This window comes from Schistocerca nitens, chromosome 1, assembly GCF_023898315.1.
Source record: "Schistocerca nitens isolate TAMUIC-IGC-003100 chromosome 1, iqSchNite1.1, whole genome shotgun sequence".
In the NCBI taxonomy this organism is placed as follows: domain Eukaryota; kingdom Metazoa; phylum Arthropoda; class Insecta; order Orthoptera; family Acrididae; genus Schistocerca; species Schistocerca nitens.
Window position 1 is genome coordinate 461,017,385 of NC_064614.1, and position 21,659 is coordinate 461,039,043.

The window sequence follows — 21,659 nt, forward strand, 5'->3', positions numbered from 1 at the left end:
CTCGCTGTTTGGTCCCCTCTCTCAAACCAACCAACCAATCCACAGTATCATATCTTCCGTCCGTCTTCAACTGCTTCAGCTACTCTTTCTATAATACTGTCCACAAGTTTGTTTCCATTATATAGATCCACTAAATATTCTTTCCAGCTATATGTTCCTTAGAACTGTTACATAAATTAAAAACAAGTTTTTTCTCTCATATTTTCGTGTCCTGTTTCTGTGTATAGAATATTTTTAGTAAACGTGTCATGTTAAAAAGGATAAAATCCAAGATTATACTCTATATAACTGTTACTTCTTTGAGGACTATAGCAAATATATTTACAATGGTTAATTTTAATTGAGAAATCACGCAGGTTCATTTAAACAAATGAAGGTAAGCTGTAATTTATGTTTCACCGACATTCACGCTGTTAGAGTCAGTGTCATAGCTTGAGTATGGAAGTAATGAAAAGAAAGAGATCGTACGCTGTTGAAACGTCTGGTTTGGAACCATCCGCAAGTCAGCTAGAAACAAAAAGAATCTCAAGTTCACTTAATTTGGTCATGCTGCGAAACTGAAATGATATTTCGCCTCCCTGGCTGGCTGTTGCTACACGGGAACTGTACAAGTTAACACTGCTTAAGGCGCTGTGCAGTGCCACGTCACGAATTAGACTTCACTTACGTGCAGCTGTCCTGATCAGAATGTCGTGTTAGAACCTAGTTGTGGGTAGCTTCTTTCCTTTACGGTTGTGTCTATCTATATTTCAACGAGAATTCTCTGTAGTTCTATGGCAAATCGACAAATAATTGAAAGAAAAAATAATTTCCTGGAAGACGTTTCTCATATTTCCAGAAATTATTTACAGTGTAGAGGATCTCTGTAGTAATCGTAGTCTGAAAGCATTACTTTGTCTCCATAAGAGATACCATTGCCGGAAGTGAAATGAAATCTAGCCTAACCGTAATAACCCCAACGGGAAGAGGACATGAATAGACAAGGAATACATTCATCAACATCTCACTATTTCTTCTTTCATTTAGTGTATGAGGTTACAATAACATCCTATTCCAATAAATGTTGCGCGTATAAACAGAGCAGAAATACAGAAAATTAAATACAACCAGATGGTGTCCTCTGGGCACTCCGTCTGTCTCAAGCAGGAGACTGTCCAATTCCTAGCCCAGATCGGCAGAAGTAGAGCACGTTTTAGACCTTAATCTGTATACACGTAGAGACACGCACTCTCACATTTACAAGGTTTCACACTTCTGGGATATTTCGCACCAGACTTAAATTAAAAACAGCCCCAATCCTCTTTATATGACCAAGGTTTTTGCCAGGATACCTTTGGTTCTATTACAAACGCTGGAACTGAAAATCCTTCCTCAAATATTTCACTGTACCACTGCTCGAACAGCCTGCACTACTATTAGAAATAAATTAAAAAGAAAAGCAGAGAGTTTCGTGATTCAATAGTACATATACAGGATGCATCTGGTATAAGTACGGGTATTTTTATATGTATGTGGTAGATACATCAGTGTGCTGATTGCTTTTTCCCTGAGTCTAAAAGTCTTGTCACAAACACGTCGTATAATTTACTCTGAGATGTTTTCTGGGTAGTCGTAATTGCACAGCTCCTGTCAGTATAGCCTAATCAGTATAGCCTAACCATTTTGCGTCCGCCGGCCGTGGTGGCCAAGCGGTTCTTGGCGCTTCAGTCAGGAACCGCGCGATTGCTACGGTCGCAGGTTCGAATCCTGCTTCGGACATGGATGTGTGTGATGTCCTTAGGTTAGTTAGGTTTAAGTAGTTCCAAGTTCTAGGGGACTGATGACCACAGATGTTAAGTCGCATAGTGCTCAGAGCCATTTGAACCATTTTTCATTTTGCGTCCACACATCACACTACAGCACCTGACCTGCTGCTCATGGGAAAATAAGCATTAATGATATGCTCTTGCCACATGCACTCCGACGTGCTAGCCAACCTAAAAATATACTAGTCCTGTTTTTTGTTGCTGTTGTGGTGTTCAGTCCGAAAACTAGTTTGACGCAGCTCTCCGTGCTACTCTATCATTTGTAAGCCTCTTCATCTCCAAATAACTACTGCAACCGACATTCTTCTGAATCTGCTTGCTGTATTTATCTCTTGGTCTCCTTCTACGATTTTTATCCCCCAGACTTCCCTCCAGTACTAATTTCGTGATCCTTTGATGTCTCGGAATGTGTCCTATCATCCGTTCCCTTCTTTTACTGAGGCTGTGCCACAAATTTCTCTTCTCCTCGATTCTATTCAGTGCCTCCTCATTCGTTACGTAATCCTCCCATCTATTTTCAGCATTCTTCTGTAGCACCACATTTCAAAAGCTTCTGTTATCTTCTTGTCTAAATCGTTTATCTTCCACGGTTCACTTCCACTGATGGCTACACTCCATACAAATACCTTCACAAAAGACTTTCTAACACATCTACATTCGATTTCAACAATTTTTTTTTCTTTTCTCGCCATTACCAACCTACATTTTATATGCTCTCTGCTTTGGCCATCATCAGTTTTTTTCTACCCATATAACGAAACTCAGTACTACTCTCAGTCTCTTATTTCTTAATCTAATTCGTTCAGCATTACCTGAATTAATTCGACTACATTCCATTATCCTTGTCTTGCTTTTGTTAATGTTCTTCCTATATCCATTTTTAGGCCAGTGTCCGTTATGTTTAACTACTCTTCCAAGTTCTTTGTTGTCTCTGACAGAATTACAACGTCACCAGCATACCTCAAAGATTTTATTTGTGCTCCCTGAACTTTTCCTTGCTCAAACTGCAGGTTGTATAACATAGGGGATAGGCTAAAACCCTGTTTCACTTCCTTCTCAGCCAATGCATGCCTTCCGTGCCCCTCGACTCTCATAATAGCCGTCTGTTTTCTGTACAAGTTGTAATTCGACTTTCGCTCCCTGTATTTTACCTTTGCTACCTTCAGATTTTCGAAGAGATTCTTCCAGTCAGCATTGTGAAAAAAGCTTCCTCTACGTCTACAAATGCTATAAACGTAGGTTTGCGTTTCCTTAACGTATCTTCTAAAGTAAGTCAAAGGGTCAGTATCGCTTCACGTGTTCCTATATTTCTCCAAAATCTAAACTGATCTTGCCCGAGGTCAGCGTCTACCAGTTTTTCTATTCTTCTGTAAAGAAGTCGTGTTAGTATTTTGCAACCATGAATGATTAAACTAATAGCTCGATAATTTTCACACGTGTGAGCACCTGCTTCCTTTGAAATTGAGATTATTTCATTTTATTGAAGTCTGAGTGTATTTCTCCTGTCTCGTACATCTTGAACACTAGATGGTAAAATTTTGTCGTGACTGGCTCTCCCAAGGCTATCATTAGTTCTGACGAAATACCGTCTACTCCCGGAGCCTTGGTTCGAATTTGGTCTTTCAGTGCTCTGTCAAATTGTACTCCTAATAGCTATAATTATCAATCTGAAAGTGAAGCAAATACTGACATAATGTTGTTCAAAACACTGTCCGCAGTCGTCAATAAAAATATCTGCATTTATACCCACTACACCTTGCTTATACAGGCAAGAATTCTCATACGAATATACTGAAACATGAATAATCCCCATTGATAATTCCAGCTTAGGGGATATTATACTGAAACGGAGCGTGCCCGCGTAATGTGCCAGGTCCCCAACAGCCCATGATTCGCTGCAGTAGAGTATAATAGTATATGGAAATGGAAATGAAGTCCCATGCTTCTTGGCAGAGCGTAGGGGAACGATGAGGGAGACCCGCATCGTCGTACTAGGCAAGGTGCTAATGGAGGTGATTTGCCGTTGCCTTCCTCCGACCGTAATGGGGACGAATGATGATGATGAAGACCACACAACGACACCCAGTTTTCTCGCGGCAGGTGAAAATCCCTAACCCCGCCGGGAATCGAACCCGGGAAGCGAGAACGCCACCGCGAGACCACGAGCTGCGGACATAATAAGGTATGATTGACGTTAATTTAATAGCACCATTTTACTTGGCCTGTCGTAAATGATTATTATCAATTGTACTACACATAAGGAGCAAGGCATCGACTTTGCACGCAGTCTGATATGTAAACTACAACTGTTGTTGAGGACATACCGTCTCAGATAAAAATTGGAAATAACTCCATTCTAGTCGGTCCGACCGCGATTTTCAGAAGATTTCTTTGGTTGTAGGTAAAATTCTGTATCTGATATTTCTCTCTCCCAAATTACTTGGTTGGCAGTTTCTCTCCCAGCTGGCTGATATTTGGCTGAAAATGTACGAGTTCAATAGTCGGTGGACGTCAAACAGTTCTCCATTGCTTCGGCCAGGGAATAAAAATTAGAAGCGATCCTTGATTCACGAGTGCGTTAGGATATACCTTTTCACTATGAAGCTGGTGCACTCTATCGTGCTGCAGACCAACGTTATCTGGAAGTTTCTCTAGTTTGTAAAACAAATCTTTGAACTGGTAATTCCCTTCCATATATTCCTAATAAGGAACCACCGGCCGCTGTGGCCGAGCGGTTCTAGGCGCTTCAGTCCATAACCGCGCTGCTGCTACGGTCACAGGTTAGAATCCTGCTTCGGTCATGGATGTGTGTGATGCCCTTATATTAGTTAAGTTTAAGTAGTTCTAAGCCTAGGAGACTGATGACCTCAGATGTTAAGTTCCATAGTGCTTAGAACCATTTACACCTAATAAGGTACCGTCCACCCTAAATAAATTTCGCTGCGATATTAGTGAGAAGGTCAAAACCTTTACAGTGATAGACAGTGCAGAGTAATAATAAAATGTTTGCTTGTCTCCTCGACTGTCTGTTAAACACTATTCATCAAAACAATCATTAGTGAATTTCTGCTTGCTTCGGTCTGAAACAAGAACCTTTCCATAGACCTCATTTATGCCAAAGCTGATGACTGCCCACAGAGGCCCGCATGTTCTCTCGCCTTCCACAAAGAACCAACAGGTGGCCAGTTCGTCCTCAAAGCACTATAGGCGCTTAATGGACAGTATTTTAATGGCGAGGTGGGATACATTTCTGTGCTGTGGTTACCTTTTGCGGTTTCGATAGAGCCAGGTGGAGAAGTTTTTGAATTAAATTGGTAAAGTGTTCGTTTATCTGGTTAAAAACAAACACAAATAAATATAAAGTTCATCGTTAGTCGCGTAAGATATGACAGTCCATTTGATTTGTGATACCGAAACGAGATTTTTAGCAAATGACAGAACGTAGAAGGGCACGTAATACTGTTATCTGATTAATATTCTTAACTGCCGAGTCAACATAAATATTTGAAGACGTAAGATTTATATTAACTGCAATGATATACTTCTTAACGACATTCGAAACTCTTTAAAAGACGAATATGACGATATAACCCTTCTTAATGTTGGTGCTGAGGAACGTGTCGGAAAAGTATGGGAGGAATGTGCGAAAACTGAAAGGCACGAGGGTGGATTGACACCAGTGACACACACAACCATATACAACATACACTATTTTAATTATTATCTCGGACAGTGAACAAGCTTTCGCCAGAAAAAATTAAAGTGGTTCCATTCCCCCGCCTCAGACCAAGGTTTTTCGGAGGCTTCCTTTGGCTGTCAGGTAAACGATAGATCTGCTAAGCGCCTCGCACTCATTCCCAATTGGCAGCCCATCTGTCCGACCATCGGCTCGCTTTGTTATTGACCTAAAATTCAACAGTTCTTAAAAATAAAAACAAAAAACCACGGGTATTGTCGTGTAAGCACCGCCGATGGCGGTCTCATGCCGGGCTCCGTCATTCTGCGCAGCTAGACGGCTGACCATACTTTTTACAACATAAATACCGGATCGGTTATGACTTTTCGGAATTGACCTATGTATGAACATTTAACTGATCAGAAGGGAATCAGGAAAACTATTTCAAGTGCTTCTTTAGGTGCTCATGTTAAGGAGAACAACTTTTGGGAAAACAAGCAAGCTGTCGAAAAAGCTTACACAATTGCAGAGACTGGCATGAGAACCGGCAGTTTTTACACCGCAACAGCCGACTCCAGGGGGTTTTTCTTTCAATTTTAGTACATTTCTTGTACTTTTACGTAAACTTTCGAAGTCAAAATTAACAAACATTATATCATTATAGTTTTTAAGAGTTTTCGGATCCATTGAAAAGATTGCAATAAAAATACATTTTCTTGAAAATCTCGGTTAAGACATGATTTAAGTGCATTGGACATTCAACCAAATTAGTACCCCATGGCGCATTATTTTATCTAATAACCTCGTTTCGATATATTGAGTCGTTCGTGAAATAAAATAGACACTACGTCTTACCCAACTCACTACGGACTCGTATTCTAGAAAACCGAGGTTCAAATGTCCGGCTAGCCATCACATAATACGTTTGCTAAGGATTTTTCAAACCGCATAAAGCGAATAAGAATAACAGCGCATATTTTCATATACCTGTATATTGAAGGGACTCTGAACTCAAATTTTCATTTGTCGGGCAGACGCATAACAGGGATTTCCATTCTTGGAATTCGAGCCTCATTAAAGAATATAATCAGTGTCAGTTCCAGTGCTGCCACATATGCTACGTTTATTGCTGCACTTTTGTACCAACGGATTGGTAGGGCGATGTAAATATTTCTTAATAAACCGTGGCTTTTTTCAAAGGAAATGGATAGTGGAAGATGAAAATTCTTCAAATTTACCGGATATCATAATTTTTATTGCAGCTACAGCGCTGTTCACAAAGAGCTCATTACACCGATTTGAGTATTCCAGGAAATCACCGAAGAAATGTGACGTCACTCCATTCGTGTACTATCACGAAGGCTATGGATAAACAATTTGATGGTAATGTATGAAATGAGAGGTAATTTGACCAGAAAGATTCTCACCCGTCATCACTGGATGCAACTCTATTGATTTGTAAATATCAAGAAATAGCAACGTATTTAGCTCGTAAATGTTTCTTAACTGGCTTCTCCCAATTACAAGAGTGAACCACACCAGCGTCTCACACACTGCCGATTAATGACCGAAAGAGGATGGTTCGTAAGACTAATCAGCATTTGCTCAGAAATAGTGAACCGACAGACGGAAGGATTTACTAGTATTAAGCTATGTTCAACCGACGTTTGGAATTCGCAAACGGATAAATAATTGTACCTCATTCTGGCGATTTGGAAAGATGTGTACTGCACATATCCTGTTACAAAAAAGGTTGAAGTGAGTATTAAACGTAAGTCTGCTAGTTTAGGTACTCATACTTGCGTGATCGTCCATAGTTAAAACTTGCTAATCAACTCTTCGTTACGACTGGTAAGGATGAACTATATCTTCTTGTGATTCAATGTCTGCACGAAAGCAAAATAAAGTTTTTTGAGCTAACAACAGAATTTGTTCGTAGAAGCATATTTCAGGTGTGTGTACTTTATCTGTTTTCCAGTAAGAGGATTCCATCGACGTCTGTTAAATTCCAACGTACACCTGTCAAAGCTTGTCCATTGGGCTTAAAGCGTTTCCTAGCGGCCTAGTGGCAAATTTTCTTATGTGTAGGAACAGAGGGAACTCTGAGGCATCTTATCTAGTGAGCATGTTCTGAGTTCCAGTAGTTCGTGCTGGAAATGGTCCTAGGGAGGACAGCTTGCTCCAGGAACGTTCATTACGAGTCGCGGTAACTTAATTCACGCTAACAGGAAACAGACATTGCTTTGCTCTTTCTGTTGTGCGATTAACATAAAAATGACGTGTAAATTTTACAAGGACTTGCACTAACACGGAACAGGCCTGAGATTACATAATTATGAGGGCAACTACTTATCACAGACGCCATGTGTCACTTCTAGCGTTCGAATCTACTTCAGGTTCCGGCCTAATTAAACTTGAGAACTGTGGTGGAGAGTATGTCGCATGTTTTATGAGTGCGTCAATGTATAGTACCTACATCGTCAGTTGGAATGAGTTTTGTACTGAAGTGAAGATGAAAGATTCTGTCACGATCGACACTGGACAACTAGTAGTAGCCTAATAAAGTGCCATGGGTTTTGCAGGACTACAGTCTCTTGGAAGATCAAAGCGTTAGCCATACTACCCATATTACACGGCACAGTCATTTTCTGCTGCAGCTATCAGATGTTCATCGGATTTAGCTGCATCCGCATCAGACTCAGCAGGCCGGAAATCTTCAAAAACGGCTGCTATTACAGCAATATGGAAGCCCATAAAAGCCAGCTAAAAAGTTATAAATGCAGCCCAACAGTTCGCTACAGTAGCATCGTTGACATCAACACTCTCAATCATACATCCAGACGCAGATAGTAGCGTCAAGGTATAGAACAAAATCAGCCTCATTGTATAGCACCAATTAAAAGGTACTGAAGGCAGGTTCAGTACTTAAATATCGAATAAGCAGAGATGTTTTATAAAACACGGTAGCTGTAATATTGTAAACCGAGATTCGAACGCAGATCGTGGTTCTAAAGGTCGCTGCAGCTACACTTTGAGTCATCAACGCGATCAACCCACTCAGTATCGCAGCGTACTAGTGATTGGATTGCCTAAAAAAAGGAGCATTAGCTGGTCTGTCTTGCCAAACGCCCATATGCTGTGTAACCTAAGTGTAAAACTTACAGAGTTCACAAATCACTTCCCAGAGGTGTAGGTAGGCTACTTTATAGATATAATAGGTAGGCTATTTTATAGATATAAAGATAGAATTAGATATGGAAATGAGACACTTAAAATAGTAGATGAGTTTTGCTATTTTGGGAGCAAAATAGCTGATGATGGTCGAAGTACAGAGGATATAAAATATAGACTAGCAAAGGCAAGTAAAGCGTTTCAGAAGAAGAGAAATTTGTTAACATCGAGTATAGATTTAAGTGTAAGCAAGTCTTTTCTGAAAGTATTTGTATGGTGGAAGTGAAACATGGACGATAAATAATTTAGACAAGAAGAGAATAGAAGCTTTCGAAATTTGGTGCTACAGAAGAATGCTGAAGATTAGATGGGTATATTACACAGCTAATGAGGAGGAACTGAATAGAATTGGGGAGAAGAGGAATTTGTAGCACAGAAGAAGGAATCGGTTGGTAGGACATGTTCTGAGGCATCAAGGGACCACTAATTTAGTATTGGAGGGCAGCGTGGAGGGTAAGAATCGCAGAGGAAGACCAAGAGATGAATACACTAAGCAGCTTCATAAGGATGTAGGTTGCAGTAGTTAGTTGGAGATGAAGAAGCTTGCACAGGATAGAGTAGCATAGAGAGTTGCATCAAACCAGTCTTTGGACTGATGACCACAACAACAACAGCAACGAGCAACGACAGCGAGAGAGAGAGAGAGAGAGAGAGAGAGAGAGAGAGAGAGAGAGAGAGAGAGTTGTAATATTATATATTAATTGTATATTATATATTAATTATAGTAAGTGCAATCCATCGTAAAAGCTAAGAAATAACTCGTTCAGTTTACCAATAGTACACTGGTGTGCAAAAGTTAAGGACGAAAGTATCTTACGGATCCTGTGCCACTGTCATGTAGCTTATAGCTCGATGAAACTGGGACCATACATAGAAAGAAATTCTACATTATAGTACAGAAGGTAACTGAAAGAAATACGCAGTGAACGAATGGAGATTACATTTTCCTTCCAAGACAATAATTACACTGAAGTCACCGTGATTTCTATGGTTTTCTCTAATCCCTGATGCAAATGTCGGTGCGATTCCCTTGAAAAGGACACGTCTCATTTCCTTTCCCATCCTTCAGCAATCTGAGGACGTGCTCCTACATAATGACCGAATAGTGAACGCCACTTAAGGCCTAGTCTTGAGTATTTTGTCCAAAGGAAATCTAATGTAACTGCAGTTGACTGCAGAATAGCTAACTAAAAAACTAAACTCCTGCCGCACAGGCCATGAAGGCCCAAAGGTATCGACTAGCCGCTGTGTCATCCTCAGCCCACAGGCGTCACTGGATGCGGATATGGAGGGTCATGTGGTCAGCACACAGCTCTCCCGTCCGTATGTCGTTTCCGTGACCGGAGCCGCTACTTCTCAATCAAGTAGCTCCTCAGTTTGCCTCACAAGGGCTGAGTGCACCCCACTTGCCAACAGCGCTATGCAGACCAGATGGTCACCCATCCAAGTGCTAGCCCATCCCGACAGCGCTTAACTTCGGTGATCTGTCGGGAACCGGTGTCTACACTGCGGCAAGATCATTAGCGTACTGTAGAATAGCGCTGGTTAGCAAATGGTGACCGTTTAAAATTGTTTACTACTAGACAAAGTACAACTAGTAATTTTTAAACTATATTCTGTTGAGAGTGCGAAAAGATTACCTTGTACTGTCACCTTCCTACATAGAACGGTGACTTAGTAGTATATGCCAGCCGTAATAACTGTGTTGTCAAATTTACAAGAAAGTAATGTAACGAGGAACAGGGAGATCTCAAATGCCAATCTTCCCTGACAAATTGAATACTCACGTGCAGTTTCCCTACGTATTGATAACGACTGCATTTTTATGACTCTACATGTTAATATTTTGAGTACGTAGCCTGATCTTCATCTTACTTAACAGGACCATAGCATAAGTTACTAAAAATGATTGATCTTTTTACACCTTTATTGGTTATTGATTGGCTCTATGATAGAAAGAAAGAGACACGAGGAACTGTCAACCTAACCCAGACACGACGATGCGGAAGGTACTGACAAGGGAAACTCCCCATCGCATTCCACTCAAATTAAATAATAAGAGGGTCTAGTGGATAGCCCGTCAACAACTGAACACAGATCAAGCGTGAAAACAGGACGAAGAAATACTGAACTGTAAGAAAAAAAAAGCAAAATATGAACAGCGAAAAGTCGAAGAACAAGAACTGCAATAAAGAGCAGCGTGGAACAGCAACGGTGTCGTGGTTAAGTGGTCAGAGTATCGGAATGCAAGACGTGCTACCCGTGTTCAAAACTCCCTGTTACCATTTTTCCCCACAACATTAGGAAATGTCCATCCGGTCATTGAAATGTTTGTTCTCTTTCTGTAGTCTTGGCAGTTGTCATACAATACATTGGTTATAGAATATGAGTCATGTGGTAAGAATACTTTACCATCGCAAATAAATGTGATGAGTAGTGAGAGCAGGCGAGATACCACATACACGTCTCGCAGAAATGAAAACAACAAATAAACGGGTGTGATCTACGTTACAACAAAAGAATTCGAGAGTCAAGACTTCGGAAACTGAACCCAACTTCAAAAACGTTAAAAACATTTCTTTTGACAGAGGAATAAAAACTGTGTGATTGTGGAACCGTTGCGTTCATTTCTTGCAGCTTATGTGACGAACTATTATGCTCTCATGGTTTCCTTGGGAGTGATCACCTTCACATTCATATGAACACCCATATCGAGTAAGGAGGCATATCTCACTCGCTTACCTGTCGTACAAACTAGGTGCGTCAGTAAGAGATTTCTATCACATAACACACGTACTGTCACTAATGCCACGTATGACACACCAGACGTGTTTTTCGGTGGAGGATTCCATTGACTTGTCGCCTTGTCACCAAACGTTTGCGGTTCCTGTTCGAAAGCCACTTCCTTTCGGATGCTAATAGAGTAGTTGTGCAGAATCAACTGTCATAAGTCCCCACCTTACATCTCGCTGTTGCAAACGGACAGTACACCACGACACAGATACAAATTTGAATAAAGCGAAGAGCGCAAAAAAAAAAAAATACCACGGAGCGTTGAAAGTGGTTCACCCACTTGAAGTTCAACATCGTACGCACTTTTTTTTTTTCATTTTGTTCCGTACTGTTCATTTCGTTTGATTTGGGGAAGACGTCACATGACATCAATTCAAGTTGACTGTTGATTCCTTTACTCACTTCTTTTATTACAGAGAGCAACCTGCCCATTTTGTTCAGTATTGTTCGTTGCGTTTGATCGGGGCGGACGTCACATGACATCCATTCAAACTGACCGTTGATTCCTTTACTAACTTTATTTTTTTTTTAACTGCAGAGGAAAACCAGCCCTCTCACCGAACACGCTGAGCTACTGTGCCGGCGGTTAACTATGGCGCCATTTCTGTTTCTGACTTCTCTATATTACACTTCTTGTTCTTGGGCCTGGCCACTGTTTACATTTTGCCTTTTTCTCCCAGTCCAGTACACCTTCCACTTTTCATGCTCGATCTGTGTTCAGTTTTTGACGGGCTGTTCACTGGAGCCCTATTACCACTAAATCTGAAGAGGGTACGATGTGGAGTGTAGCTTGTGAGTGTGGGACAGTCACCATTACACTCGAGGTACCCAGACTACCTAAAATTACACTATTTGACTGCAACACGTTCATTTACGCCAGAAGAAAATACAATACATATCACATCGTACATCCTCAAAGGTAGTTCAGGAATGATGCAAAGTATGCGGGTGTTGTATAGAACATTTTCATACCTCTTGCATATGATGCAAGCAGAGTGGTTGAGGTAAATTTATCGCAAGTGTCTCAAAATTAATACATTTTCCACTGCCATATTACTTCGACCAAGTGGTACGTTTATGGTGCCCGCTGCACCAGACAGAGAGTATTATCGTAAATACGTGAATGAGGCCCATATCCCTTACTAATGCTAGCTTGAATGGGGAGCCTATTGTATACTATGCGCGTCTTGTAATTTGTGTGATAGTGGAAGATATTACGTGTTCATCATGGACAGAATAAAGAGCATCTACATTTAACTGCAGAAAACAGTGAAACAGCACTCATATTGATAAAAGGCCCTTAAAGGAACTCTGAATCTTAGGATTTGCGTTAAAGGTTGCAGCAGCCCAGTAAAGATTTTAGAAAATCAAAATTGGGGAATTTGACGTGGATGTAGTACTTCCATACGAAGTAAGGCAAATATAATGGAATGTCAGTAATTTTGCAGCTGGAATGTGAAATGCGAACTGATGTTGTCATATGTTAAAAAAATTGTTTCCCAGGCAATAATTACGGTCCTTGGAAGACTCTGCAGTGTAATTTATCTGTGATGAGGATCGGGGCAAGCTTACTCTAGTAGATATGTACGGATGTGCTACCTTTTTGTATCAAAGCGGCTAATGAAAATTTTCTAAGCTTCTTTTTTTTTGGACTCTTGAGATTGTCCTTTGTGAGCGAGATAAACGGTGATTCATAGACAGTGGAAAAGCAACAACGTTATTCAAAGAGTATTAGTGTAAGGAGACAGAATAAATGAAGGTCAGATTCGCACCTTACAAAAGAGCTTTAAACATCGCAACGGGAAGGTGAATATGACACCTAACTTAATTCGGCGGTAACGAGCAAATTTGCCCATCAGTATGTAATGTAAAAAGGGATGAAACTGAATTGACAGTAATTAACACACCGTTCCTATAATGCATGTTTGGATGGAAGCTGAAACAAGCAGCAAGAGGCGTTTTAGTTTGGAATTCAGAGGGACGAGGGCAGAGGTAAGGCCGTGCTACAGGGAGTATCACAGAAACCACTTAAAGTGTTGTCCCAGACGGAAATTCAGCGATCGACCAGGTGACTCAAGTGGGGAGAGCGAGTATAACGGCCCATCTGAGGGAGGACAGGAAAGATAGCTTTTAGAAAACTACGTTTAGGAATTCCAAATGGATACGAAACAAGACCAGTGACGCATTTTACATCACAGCGAGTGGTACACATGTGAGAGAGTCAATGTACGCATTTAGGCATCTGGAACGGGCACAAAACGTCCGATTGGCGAAAACGCTCTAGGAAGGAGAAAAGAGCCAAGGTTTCGACAGAATTTAATGGTAGGTACCTTGTGATCGGTAGAGAGAGTTTCCACAGAATAAGAGGAACACTCCTATTGGTCGAAAAAAGCCGTGACATGAAGAACGAGAGAACCCAGGTGGGGAGACAGTTCGGCTACGAGTAAGACAAAAAGAAAATTCCGCGTACTCTTCTCTGAACTGGCATCAAGTGCAGAATGGAGCGCATAACGCTCTGTGCGACGCAGAGGAGTAATTTGCGTGAACACTGAGTTCACAGCGGCTAATATCCAGCTAGAAATTAGCTGTAGCATCGTTTAGCTCCAACTGTGGAGAAACGAACCAGCCAATTAGTTAATTGTTCTTGCAAGAACTGAAAGGGCTTTATACACTCCTGGAAATGGAGAAAAGAACACATTGACATCGGTGTGTCAGACCCACCATACTTGCTCCGGACACTGCGAGAGGGCTGTACAAGCAATGATCACACGCACGGCACAGCGGACACACCAGGAACCGCGGTGTTGGCCGTCGAATGGCGCTAGCTGCGCAGCATTTGTGCACCGCCGCCGTCAGTGTCAGCCAGTTTGCCGTGGCATACGGAGCTCCATCGCAGTCTTTAACACTGGTAGCATGCCGCGACAGCGTGGACGTGAACCGTATGTGCAGTTGACGGACTTTGAGCGAGGGCGTATAGAGGGCATGCGGGAGGCCGGGTGGACGTACCGCCGAATTGCTCAACACGTGGGGCGTGAGGTCTCCACAGTACATCGATGTTGTCGCCAGTGGTCGGCGGAAGGTGCACGTGCCCGTCGACCTGGGACCGGACCGCAGCGACGCACGGATGCACGCCAAGACCGTAGGATCCTACGCAGTGCCGTAGGGGACCGCACCGCCACTTCCCAGCAAATTAGGGACACTGTTGCTCCTGGGGTATCGGCGAGGACCATTCGCAACCGTCTCCATGAAGCTGGGCTACGGTCCCGCACACCGTTAGGCTGTCTTCCGCTCACGCCCCAACATCGTGCAGCCCGCCTCTAGTGGTGTCGCGACAGGCGTGAATGGAGGGACGAATGGAGACGTGTCGTCTTCAGCGATGAGAGTCGCTTCTGCCTTGGTGCCAATGATGGTCGTATGCGTGTTTGGCGCCGTGCAGGTGAGCGCCACAATCAGGACTGCATACGACCGAGGCACACAGGGCCAACACCCGGCATCATGGTGTGGGGAGCGATCTCCTACACTGGCCGTACACCACTGGTGATCGTCGAGGGGACACTGAATAGTGCACGGTACATCCAAACCGTCATCGAACCCATCCTTCTACCATTCCTAGACCGGCAAGGGAACTTGCTGTTCCAACAGGACAATGCACGTCCGCATGTATCCCGTGCCACCCAACGTGCTCTAGAAGGTGTAAGTCAACTACCCTGGCCAGCAAGATCTCCGGATCTGTCCCCCATTGAGCATGTTTGGGACTGGATGAAGCGTCGTCTCACGCGGTCTGCACGTCCAGCACGAACGCTGGTCCAACTGAGGCGCCAGGTGGAAATGGCATGGCAAGCCGTTCCACAGGACTACATCCAGCATCTCTACGATCGTCTCCATGGGAGAATAGCAGCCTGCATTGCTGCGAAAGGTGGATATACACTGTACTAGTGCCGACATTGTGCATGCTCTGTTGCCTGTGTCTATGTGCCTGTGGTTCTGTCAGTGTGATCATGTGATGTATCTGACCCCAGGAATGTGTCAATAAAGTTTCCACTTCCTGGGACAATGAATTCACGGTGTTCTTATTTCAATTTCCAGGAGTGTAATATGCATGCTGCTCCAACCACGCGCGTGTATATCGCCACATTCTAACACTAGGGGTGAGCACATGTTCTATCGCCTGACGAAAAACATAGGGAAAGTTTCTGCTGGAAAATTCAGTAAAAGTGTAATTGGTTTTATAGGAATTTCAGCGGAAGAGAGCGCCCTAGCAGACGATAGCTCATCGCAGCTTAAGGTAAATACTGCGAGCAGAGGCGTAAACTTATTGGTTCACCAGCTTTCGTCCACTGTTAACTCGAGCGACTTGAGTAATCTCTTGCTAAATTGGTCACATAACTAACCATCCACAGTAGACTTGATTGTCATCTTAAAATTAGTACCGAACTTTGAACCGGAATCGGACGATTTTCGCAGTACTGACCAACATCATAACGTAAGTACAGGAACAATTTTGTAAAGAAACTTCTAGTTAATCTTTAATATTGTCGTGTTTAGGATTATTTAAACTTCTGAGAGTTAGTATTTAATACTGTTGTGTTTAAGATTATTTCACTTTTTGATGTTGACAAGATGCGTTATCCTGACAACGGTTTTTTGTTGTCACATTGAAAACTGTTAAAAGTGTGTATTTCCATGCTAATATTGCGACATTAAACATGTCATTTCAACTTACACAGTTGTCTTCGATGATAAAATAAGTAAACCACAAAATATTTCAGTAGTACAAACAACTGAATTTTTACAGAAGTCAGTAGCATCTCTGTTTCTTGATATAATTCCAGGCCAATCTATGTGGTGCTGTACTTGAAATAAGTAGGCAGTAGATTTCCATTCGGCGATATTCTTTAACTTTTAGGGATTCACTAAATCATTTCAGGTCACTTGGTGGAATAAGTCACGACTAATTTTCCCCCAATGTTGTCCGACCACGGTGATGCTTCATCTGTTATTGTTTTGTTTTTGTATCAACTTTGAGTCCCAATGTTCCTGTCTTCTGACACCAGGTACAGTCAACCACAGGAAAAGAATGAATTATGTTGAAATCATTTGTCATATCTTATAAGCGACTGAAAATGTAGGCGTTTTCCAATTGTGTAGAACTCATCGGCAACGGACATTGCACTTACGTGGAAGTATATACAGCTGTTAGTGGCTTTTAACATTACTTAATAACAACTCCTTATTCACTGTAAAGTACATTGTTGATGTTACAGTAACGGTCTCTTGGTTTTTCTTCCTTTTGTTATTTACAAATACATTGTTCTGAAAGGGCATCGATACGCATGACTTAAAATTCGATTATTCGTTGTTATTCCGTTAACTTTTAGCATACTCCACCACTCGTGCCTTACGCCCAGAAAACTGATTTTTTTTTTCCTTTTGTCTGTATACATTACTTGACTCGTAGACGGTGACGCCACGTTTCACTTGCATTACATGAGCGATGTGCTAAAACTGCCCAACTTCGCCCTAGTGGCAAATTTGCCTCCATTTGCAAATCAGTGTAAATACGAATTGTTCACGATAGATCAAAGCTTTTCGTGATTCTGTAGGCAGTAATCTGTTATAGTGAACGATGACACTGAATACAAGCTAAATATACTATACAATGAAAAATTTCAGAACACAGGGCACAGTCCTCTGCGTAAGCCAATTTATTTTGTAAAGAGCGCCTTTCCAGACAACCATCAGCTTATACCTAACGTATTACCCCGTACTTTATCCAGTCAATTGTTGGAGTTAAATTGATTATGATTCTCAACAACCTACTGAACGAGGGGCATTCTTATGCGAAAGACTCATTTCACACATTCGTAGCTTTTGCAATCCAGCAATAAAACGTAATATCCGATAATGCGCTCCAAAAGTTTCCCCAGAGGGTGTCACAAGTAACATCTGTGACCACAATGAGCCTGATATAATGCCTGCAATGTGTAACATTATAAAGTGCTGCTAATGTGGAACAAGTACAAGTTTATATGCCAACTAGCTCTGCAGATGATGACGAAATTGATGAATTGTATGATGAGATAAAAGAAATTATTCAGGTAGTGAAGGGAGACGAAAATTTAATAGTCATGGGTGACTGGAATTCGACAGTAGGAAAAGGGAGAGAAAGAAACATAGTAGGTGAATATGGATTGGGGCTAAGAAATGAAAGAGGAAGCCTTCTTGTAGAATTTTGCGCAGAGCATAACTTAATCATAGCTAACACTTGGTTCAAGAATCATGAAAGAAGGTTGTATACATGTAAGAATCCTAGAGATACTAGAAGATATCAGATAGATTATATAATGGTAAGACAGAGATTTAAGAACCAGGTTTTAAATTGTAAGACATTTCCAGGGGCAGATGTGGACTCTGACCATAATCTATTCGTTATGAATTGTAGATTAAAACTGAAGAAACTGCAAAAAGGTGGCAATTTAAGGAGATGGGACCTGGATAAACTGACTAAACCAGAGGTTGTACAGAGTTTCTGGGAGAGTATAAGGGAACAATTGACAGGAATGGGGGAAAGAAATACAGTAGAGGAAGACTGGGTAGCCCTGAGGGATGAAGTAGTGAAGGCAGCAGACGATCAAGTAGGTAAAAAGACGAGGGCTAGTAGAAATTCTTGGGTAACAGAAGAAATATTGAATTTAATTGATGAAAGGAGAAAATATAAAAATGCAGTAAATGAAGCAGGCAGAAAAGGAATACAAACGTCTCAAAAATGAGATCGACAGTAAGTGCAAAATGGCTAAGCAGGGATGGCTAGAGGACAAACGTACGGATGTAGAGGCTTATCTCACTAGGGGTAAGATACATACTGCCTACAGGAAAATTAAAGAGATCTTTGGAGGAAAGAGAACCACTTGTATGAATATAAAGAGCTCAGATGGAAATCCAGTTATAAGCAAAGAAGGGAAAGCAGAAAGGTGGAAGGAGTATATAGAGGGTCTATACAAGGGCGATGTACTTGAGGAAAATATTATGGAAATGGAAGAGGATGTAGATGAAGATGAAATGGGAGATACGACACTGCGTGAAGAGTTCGACAGAGCATTGAAAGACCTGAGTCGAAACAAGGCCCCGGGAGTAGACAACATTCCATTAGAACTACTGACGGCCTTGGGAGAGCCAGTCCTGACGAAACTCTACCATCTGGTGAGCAAGATGTATGAGACAGGCGAATTACCCTCAGACTTCAAGAAGAATATAATAATTCCAATCCCAAAGAAAGTAGGTGTTGACAGATGTGAAAATTACCGAACTATCAGTTCAATACGTCACAACTGCAAAATACTAACACGAATTCTTTACAAACCAATGGAAAAACTGGTAGAAGCCGACCTCGGAGAAGATCAGTTTGGATTCCGTAGAAATACCGGAACACGTGAGGCAATACTGAGGTTACGACTTATCTTAGAAGAAAGATTAAGGAAAGGCAAACCTACGTTTCTAGCATTTTTAGATTTAGAGAAAGCTTTTGACAATGTTGACTGGAATACTCTCTTTCAAATTCTAAAGGTGGCAGGGCTAAAATACAGGGAGCGAAAGGCTATTTACAATTTGTACAGAAACCAGATGGCAGTTATAAGAGTCGAGGGGATGAAAGGGAAGCAGTGGTTGGGAAGGGAGTGAGACAGGGTTGTAGTCTATCGCCGATGTTATTCAATCTGTATATTGAGCAAGCAATAAAGGAAACAAAAGAAAAGTTCGGAGTAGGTATTAAAATCCATGGAGAAGAAATAAAAACTTTGAGGTTCGCCGATGACATTGTAATTCTGTCAGAGACAGCAAGGGACTTGGAAGAGCAGTTGAACGGAATGGACAGTGTCTTGAAAGGAGGATATAAGATGAACATCAACAAAAGAAAAACGAGGATAATGGAATGTAGTCGAGTTAACTCGGGTGCTGCTGAGGGAATTAGGAAATGAGACACTTAAAGTAGCCGGCCGAAGTGGCCGTGCGGTTAAAGGCGCTGCAGTCTGGAACTGCAAGACCGCTACGGTCGCAGGTTTAAATCCTGCCTCGGGCATGGATGTGTGTGATGTGCTTAGGTTGGTTAGGTTTAAGTAGTTCTAAGTTCTAGGGGACTAATGACCTCAGCAGTTGAGTCCCATAGTGCTCAGAGCCATTTGAACCATTTGAACACTTAAAGTAGTAGACAAGTTTTGCTATTTGGGGAGTAAAATAACTGATGATGGTTGAAGGAGAGAGGATATAAAATGTAGACTGGCAATGGCAAGGAAAGCGTTTCTGAAGAAGAGAAATTTATTAACATCGTGTATGGATTTAAGTGTCAGGAAGTCGTTTCTTAAAGTATTTGTATGGGGTGTAGCCATGTATGGAAGTGGAACCTGGACGATAAATAGTTTAGACAAGAAGAGAATGGAAGCTTTCGAAATGTGTGCTACAGAAGAATGCTGAAGATTAGATGGGTAGGTCACATAACTAATAATGAGGTACTGAATAGAATTGGAGAGAAGAGGAGTTTGTGGCACAACTTGACAAAATGAAGGGACCGGTTAGTAGGACATGTTCTGAGGCATCAAGGGATCACAAATTTAGCTTTGGAGGGCAGCGTGGAGGATAAAAATCGTAGAGGGAGACCAAGAGATGAATACACTAAGCAGCTTCAGAAGGATGTAGGTTGCAGTAAGTACTGGTAGATGAAGAAGCTTGCACAGGATAGGGTAGCATGGAGAGCTGCATCAAACCAGTCTCAGGAATGAAGACCACAACAACAACAACAACAACAACGTGGAATTGGGGGCATATAGTCCTTCGTTCAATACAAAAACATGTAGTTGTCACGACATTCTTACGAATATAGTAAACAGCCGTCGTGGAAATATTTTAATCCTAAATTCATGTATTATGTGAATTCTCGCATGCAGAGAATGAGTAACTTCAGAAAAAAGCGAGGTATTGCACAAAACATTTCATCATTTTCGGCGACAAAATAAAAAGATTATGTCTACGAAATCAATATCAAGCAACATACAAGATGGAAATCAGTCACTGGCTTTGGTGCACTCTATACATGCGGCAAGAGAAACTGCGAACATGAGTAACTTAGAAGTCAATATCCTCGGATCAATGAAGCAATTTAAATCACTTGATAAAAGCACCTCTTCCGGTCCAGGCTGTATACCAATTAGTTTCCTTTCAGAGTATGCTGATGCAATAGCTCCATACTTAACAACTGTAATCAACCGTTCGCTCGACGAAAGATCTGTAGTCAAAGACTGGAAAGGCGTACAAGTCACACTAATATTCAAGAAAAGCAGTAGGAGTAATCCGCTAAATTGTAGGCCAATATTATTAACGTCGATATTCAGCAGGATTTTGGATCATATGTTGTGTTCAAACATTATGAATTACCTTGAAAATGTTCTACTGGCACAGAGGCAACACGGATTTAGGATACATCGTTATGTGAAACAGAACTATCTATTCACACACGCTAAGTGTTGAGTGCTACTGACAAGGGATTTCAAATTGATTCCGTATTTCGAGATTTCCATAAGGCTCTTGACATTATATCTCATAAGCGACTTGTAATCAAATTGTGTGCTTATGGAATATTGTCTCAATTATGTGATAGGATTAGTGATTTCCTGTTACAGAGGTCACAGTTCGTAGGAATTTATCGATAGTCACCGAGTAAAAAGGAATTGATTTCTGGCGTTCCCCAAGGTAGTGTTATAGGCCGTCTGCTGTTCCTTATCTGCATAAACCATTTAGGATACAATCTGAGCAGCCACCGTAGGTTGTTCTCAGGAAACGTTGTCGTTTATCGTCTAGTAAAGTCATCGCAGATCAAAACAAATTGTGAAACAATTTAGAAAAGATATCTGTAAGGAGCGAAAATTGGCAACTGACCTTAAATAATAAACAGTCTGACGTCATCTACATGAGTTCTTAAACGAATCCGTTAAACTTCGGTTACAAGATAAATCAGTCTACTCTAAAGGCCGTAAATTCAGCCAAATATCTAGGAATGACAATTACTAACAACCTGAATTGGAAAGAACACATGGAAAAGGTTATGGGGAAGGCGAGTCGAAGACTGCGAATTATTTACAGAATATTTAGAAGAAGCACAGATCTAT